The sequence below is a fragment of the Cibotium barometz genome, chromosome 49 (assembly GCF_041138505.1).
Source record: "Cibotium barometz isolate CiBa-2024 chromosome 49, ASM4113850v1, whole genome shotgun sequence".
In the NCBI taxonomy this organism is placed as follows: Eukaryota; Viridiplantae; Streptophyta; class Polypodiopsida; order Cyatheales; family Cibotiaceae; genus Cibotium; species Cibotium barometz.
This window is the reverse complement of record NC_141094.1, coordinates 39,607,163-39,614,418: the sequence shown is the minus strand read 5'-3', so window position 1 is coordinate 39,614,418 and position 7,256 is coordinate 39,607,163. Positions and strand designations below refer to the sequence as shown.

Below are 7,256 nucleotides of genomic sequence, written 5' to 3'. Positions count from 1 at the left end.
CACACACATACATGCACCTGCACGTGCACACACATAGATGTACACACGAGTATATTCACATGCTCACACACATACATGCAGACACTCGCTATGGATACACATATATAAAGACATACACACCATGTACACACACACACACACACACACACACACACAACAAATACATACTAACACATACACACAATCAAGACACTTGTCCAACACATGCACACGACGTGAAGACATTACACAATCACACATACGTGTGTATATGCACACACAATCACATACATATGTATGCAAAAGAGGAGACAAAAGACATTGTATATAAGATACACTTATTTAAGAGTGAACAGACCTCATCATGCATCCCCACTTGTTAAAATTTAATATTAATTAAAAATATATGTGTATATGTGTATATGTGTTTATTTATTTTATAAATGCACATGTATATATAGGTATATGTCTCTAAATATAATAAAACATAATATTATAGATAATATATATTTACATGTGGGTGGGTGGGTGTGTGTGTGTGTGTGTGTGAGAGAGAGAGAGAGAGAGAGAGAGTGTGTGTGTGTGTGTGCACGTGTGCATGAGAAAGAAGTGTGTTTGTGTGTGTGCATGAATGTATGTGTGTGTGTGTGTGTGTGAGAGAGAGAGAGAGAGAGAGAGAGAGAGAGAGAAACACAGAGAGAGACATGAAAGTCTATGTGTGAGAGTGTGTAGGGGGAAAGAGTGTGTGTTTGCATTAGTACATGTGCATGTGTGTACATGTGCATGTGTGTACATGTGTGTGTGTGTGTAAGAGAGAGAGAGAGAGAGAGAGAGAGAGAGAGAGAGAGTTTCGACATTCGAGAGTGTGTGCAAGTGTATGTGAGAGAAAGAGGGTGTGCATGTGCATGTGCATGTGTGTGTGTGTGTGTGTGTGTGAGAGAGAGAGAGAGATTACATGTAAGATGCATTTATTTGAGAGTGAGCACACCTCACCACTCATCCCTACCATTAAAATTTAATCTAAAATTTAATTAATTAAAATTATATATATGTGTGTAAATCTATTTATGTGTGTCCACTCAGCATCCTCTCTAAGTCTTTTTACTTGCTTCTGCTCTAGCTTTTCTTGTCTCTTCTCTTGGCTTCCTTTTGCATTTGCTCTGCCTCCTCTTGGAGTCTTCAGTCAATTTCTTCCACGACTCTTTTTGCCATTTATGTTGCCTCCAACCGTATTTGAACAATTTTCTTTGCTTTCTTGATTTCTTCTGCCTACCCGAGAGACCTCCTCCCTTGCCTTCCTTTTTATGCCTTCCTTCACTTTCTTCTCAACCAGCTTCTTGGCTATAGCATTTTGTTTTTTCTTCTTTGTTTTCTCCATGTCTTACCCCTCAGTCTTTTTGTTTTTGTCTTCCCCCCTTTTGCTTGATGTCAGAGCTTCAAGGTAATCTTGCTTCTATTTTGTAAGCTCTCCCAAGTGAATGTCTCTATCATCTTGAGCAATAGGATGGCCGAGTGTTGTCCACACTGGTATGTGGTCTAATGCTTTTCTTGGATGTTTTGCATCTATAGTTTCATACTTTCTAGCATCATTCCAGCCAAGTTTGCTTTATTCCCGTTCTTCATCACAGTGCCCACTTAATGATCTTCTAGGAAATCAGAGTGATTTCCTTCTCTTCAGAACAATCCTTGCTGCCAAACCTAAGAAACAAAGCCCCTTTTTTGTCTTAGAGCTTCCTAGATTGATGCCTTGATAAGAAGCTTTGGCCGACTTCTCTAGCAAGTAGTTCTACAATATCTCATCCTCCATATCCTCCCGTCTCCTCCTCGGGCAGCTTCAAAGGTTGTAGAAGTCTTTCAAACCCGTTGCTTCTAGTAGTGCGCAACCTGCACGAGTGACCTTGTTCTTTGCCTCTAATGCACACATGAATTTTGCCATTCACCACACATAGAGACTAGGTGCAAAAATAAAGGAAAGAGAGTAGGAAAAACTTTCACGAGGGTTGCCCTTACCTCATCGGACAATTCGAAGCAGACGCTTTCACCTATTTGGGAGCTCTCGAGGGGGCCTGTGTGAAAAGGGTGAAGCTATTGGACTTCTCATCGTGGAACTGTTGCTTTTTTCTTCTTTTTGCTTCTGTGTGCAGAACATCATTAGAGATGAGGGAGAAGTCGAGGTGTCAGGGTGGGAGACCAGCAAGGTCAGGAGGTGCGGCATGAGATTCCTGGTACCCTCATACAGAGGTTCCTCCTTCTTAGACCCCAAGGCCAGCGGGATTGCTAACCAGTGCCCTGTGACTAAGGGTGGCACATACTCGTTTGCCTTTAAACCTGGAAAATACCAGCTCAAGAAGTTGTACTTGGAGCCAACTTCGTTCAGGGTGAAAGGAGAGTCTCAGTTCAAAGGAGGGTTGACACACTTCCAACCCACCAAGCTCATGAGACGAGGTTGACTTACACGCTAGTTGAAATCAAGGGTCCTTTTGAATTGGGCTCTGATGGATCCCTCAAGTTTGAGGAGACGGATGGAATTGACTATGCCGCCATCACCATCCACGAGAGAGTCCCCTCGTCACAAGGAGCTCGTGGTGATAGGCAAGCATGAGGCATTCTCTAGACAATTCCTATTACCCTCATATAGAGGTTCCTCCTTCTTGGACCCCAAGGGTAGAGCTAGATCTCAGGGCTATGACAATGCCATCGCCATCCCATGAGGGAGCAATCATGGATCTCTATGAGTGGAGCGGTCATGAGCGCCATACTTATAAAAACCACCACCTCGAGCAGTCATCAATACAGGAGCATCAAAACCAGCAGAGTAGTCACATCAGCGCAGCCAATTGCCCTGAGATTATTTAGCGAGCTTTGAAAGGAAAGCTTTTTGAACTATTTTTAGGGAGCTTGTTATTTAACGAGATTTTCAAGAAATTTTATAATTCATTTTTCTTTACATGCCACATGGTTTTTTCCCCTTTCATGCTTTTTTGCAAGGATGTTAGGCTACCCATGGTAAAGATAGAAATAACTATCATAAAAATTAAATTAAAATAAGAAAAAATCAAGGAGGTGGTTTTTTCCCATAAAAAAGGAAAAGAAGAAGTAAAGGAAAAATACTGAAATAAAAATGGAAAAAAGAAACCAAGGGGTTTTATAAAAACATAAAACATAGGAAATTAAAAGAAATACAATTAAAGTCAAAGTAAAAATTAGAAAAAGAAATAAGAGGAAAAGAAACAGGGGGAGGGGGGATCCATATCCCCTAGGGAAGAGTGGAGGGGAGAGCATGATGAGGGGACAAGGTGGGATGGGTAATGGGGAAAGGGGAGAGGGGAACAATTGGGAAAGATAAGGAGGGGGTTGAGAGAGAGAAGGGAGAAGACAAAGAGAGAGATACGGAAGGGCCATTGGGGCACCCAAGTTAGGAAGTGAAACCGGGGGCTAGAGTCTAAGTTACGAAGAGGGCACCATAGCCATCAGGGCCTCTAGAGCTCCTTGGCTTTTCAGTTGATCAACCACCCTAGAATGAAGCACAACTCGATGGACACTTTAGGTGCAGTGTCACGCCCTCGTCGTGCACATAGACCGACATGATGCGCTCGCTCACTACTAGAGGATGATCTGCCCCCTATAACTATTGCAGAAGAGGCATGAACATTAGCTATGCGAAGGGGTGCCTCCTCTTGGGAGTGCCAAACACAAAGGTGGGGGAAGGGAATTGTTACCTCAAGATTGGATTGCAGGGTCACACATATAGATACAACAATTGATGCAGTCCTCCTAGACTTGATCATTAGTGCAAGAGTAAGGGAAAGAGGCATGGCATGGGGATATGAGCTTCATGTCTACATCATGGTACAAGACTAGAGATAGAGGAGCTATGGGACAGACTAGAGGGGGAGTTGTGGTGTTACCGCAAAAGACACAAGATCATGAGCCATCTGGTTCTACAAGGGGAAGTCACCTGATGGTTCCTCCTCCACCGGTAAGGCTTCTTCCTTCATTAGGAATCTAGTAGCCTAATTTTCCTCCTTGGTGTGGGTGAAGGGATGGAGGAGGGCTAGCCCACTGATGAAAGATCTTACATTTTTGTCTCCTAACCCATGATGGTTTCTCCTTCACCGATAAGGCTTCTTCCTTCATCAGGCACCTGATAGGCCAATTTTCCTCCTTTGTGTGGGTGAGGGGATGGAGGAGAGCAAGCCACTATTGATGGTAGATTTTGCATGTTCAGCTCCTGATGCATGACTTGCATGTGTCCTTTGAGAGCCAAATGATTCATTATTTCATCATCTAGACTATCCACAAGAGCTCCACAAGAGTATCTCTTCCTTTATATGATATGACCAAAACACCCACATCCTCATAGTAGTTATCGAAAAGATTACCTATGCATGCAGCATCACCCTCCTATGGATGCAACAACACCGTAATATAAATCCTACAAGCTTGCACAAACTGTAGCATACACCCTACAATTAGCATCAATACTTTGAGAAGTCATTTGACTAGCACTTATCATGGTCATAGTGTACATCCCACAATTAGCACCAATTATTTGAGAAGTCTTTTGACTAGCACCTATCTGAATTATCCACAAGAGCATCTCTTCCTTTATATGATCTCTCCAAAACACCCACATGCTCATGGTAGCACAATTAAAAAAGATTACCCATGGGTGTAACATCACCCTCATATAAAGCCTACAAGCTTGCACTATAAGCTTGCACAAACCATAGTATACACCCTATAATCAACACACCAATTCTTTGAGAAGTCCAATTTGTGTCTTCTCCTCGGTGTGTCACTTTGAGGGATCACCCTTCTCATTCTAGGGTGACTTATTCCTCCACACACTCTAGGATCTTCATCTATATCTTTTCCAAAATTAATACAGTGTTATCCAGAACCATTGGGTACCCTACATCCTTCGAGCTATGGCAAGGCAGGGTATGTTGGCCCCTATGGCATCGATCAAGCTCTAACTCACCCAAGCTGATTACTTGCATTGGTTTTGGCTCACCCAAGCTGATTACTTGCACTGGTTTTGGCTCACCCAAGCTGATTACTTACACTAGTTTTGGCTCACCCAAGCTGATTACTTACATTGGCTTTGGCTTTAGATCCATTGGAGTGGGCTCAAACATGAGGGATGACTCATCCCACACTTCCACTTCTAACCATTGTTCCAGGGGCCTATTCTTGGCTTTGGACAATGACAAGATTTCATTCAAAAATCCAGGAGATAAAGAAGAGAAGGTGTGGAAGGAGATAAAGAAGAGAAGGTGTGGAAGACCTTTGGGCAAAAGAAGGCATTTTATGTGAATTTTGGGTGGATGTGATTAAAGATCAAGGGCAAGGAAAGAAGGTGGAAAACCACAAAAGGATTTGTAGAAACTACCCTCTTCATCAAAAAGTGGTTTTCATGGATTCTCAACCTCTCCCTAATCCATCAGTATGGATGGAATTGGCACATTGATGAGATCAAGGGCCTATTCTCAGAATTGCTAAGCTCATCTCACAAAGAATTTCCATATTAAAGGGCTCAAGATTTTTCTCTTTTCTTTTTCAATTAATAGGCGACAGTTCTCTTTTCATTTGGAGAAATTATTTTAAATTAAGTTGCCAATTGCTTCCAAATACTAGCAACATGCTGCTATTTGGTGAAATTGGAAGGCGATCAACAATGATATTTCTCCTTTCCTTTGTCACAGTCACTCGCGAAGGTTGCAACGATTTTTCTCCTCACAATCGCCGCCCGGCAGTTCACTTGGAAGCAATTTCTTTGATATATATTTTTTCAAAAGCTTAAAGCTTTAAAGCTTATTTCCATAAGCTTTAAAGCTTTAAAGCTTATTTCCATAAGCTTTTAAAAGCTTATTACTTTTAAGCTTTAAAAGCTTATGTCTCCCATAACCTAAAGCTTAAATTTCTTAAAACCTGGAAAAAGCTTTAAAGTAAAGCTTCTTCATATCTTCAAAAGGGTTTCAAAGTGCACTTTCTCGACACAAAATTTCAGTAAATTTTCAGATTTCTGGGGAAAAGAAATTCGGCAAGTGATCAATTGGATATTCTTCTTCAACTCTTTTGAAGACTCTTCTAACGAGTTATTCCTTCAGCTCGTTTTGTCGACATCAAGGCAATAATTGGATTATTATTTTTATTCTTCATTGGATGCCATCGACTTCAAGCACTTCAACAAGACTTCTTTCGAAATACACAGGAGTCAGATAAGTTTGGTATCTTTTCTATTTTATTTCTGCATTTCCATATTATTGTTCGTTAGACGCCATCGACTTCAAGCACTTCAACAAGACTTCTTTCGAAATACACAGGAGTCAGATAAGTTTGGTATCTTTTCTATTTTATTTCTGCATTTCTATATTATTTTACTTGCTTCTTCTACAATGGCAATCTATCCACAACCATCTACTATCCAAGATTAGTTAAACGCACTTCAAGCTCTGTTATTGAGTGAGAAGAGGCAAGAGAAGATCTTGAGCAAAAATTTATTCACAAGAAGCGAAGACGTACATATTCCAAATCTGATTCATTAGATTCTAAGGAGGACCCTATCCAAAGGACTGTGCAAGCTACTCTCAAAGCTCAAGAGTATCAAAAGGGACACAAAATCAGCAGAAAGGCTTTTGCTTTTCAAGATAATGATGGCAAAAAGAATGCACACGTCATACTCGCATGGCTGAGCTAGCTTTATGATTATTTTGCTAGAGAGAAATTTTCTAAGAAGGATAAGGTTAAATGTGCTACTAATCATTTGGTAGGGAGTGTAGCTCTTTAGTGGAATGTTATTACACAGGGCAAACGCAAACCAGAATCCCATAAGCTGATTAAGAAGGATTTCTTACCTCCGTCATATAAGAGTAAAGCCAAACAGCAATGGGATATTTTTAGACAGCTCGAAAAGGAGAACATATCAATGTATGTCGAGAGATTTTGGCAAACTTCATTGCAACTTCAAGCTATAGAGAACGTGCATGAAAAAGAGCAAAGGAGGAAGTTTGTAGTAGGTCTGAAACTAGTTATTAGAGCAGAAGTGAACATGTTTCATCCTCGTTCTCTTAGCGATACCATCTCTTTAGCAACAAACTGTGAGAATAAAAATGGATTTCTGAGAGACACTACAGTGACAAATTCTCATATTCCTCAGTTTTCTTGATCCGAACATTTTGAGAAGTTTTAACACAAAGATTACGTAGGGAAGGACAATAGTTCACAAGTGAATGGGAAGAAAACTGAAACTACAAATTAGACCAACAATGGAG

The 7,256-nt window shown here is 40.9% G+C and overlaps 1 pseudogene; it reads left to right on the top strand.

The window, feature by feature from the left end:
• The first annotated feature begins 2,192 nt into the window (after nucleotides 1-2,192).
• LOC147610571 (oxygen-evolving enhancer protein 1, chloroplastic pseudogene) lies at nucleotides 2,193-2,690 on the top strand (annotated as a pseudogene).
• The last annotated feature ends 4,566 nt before the right edge of the window (nucleotides 2,691-7,256 follow it).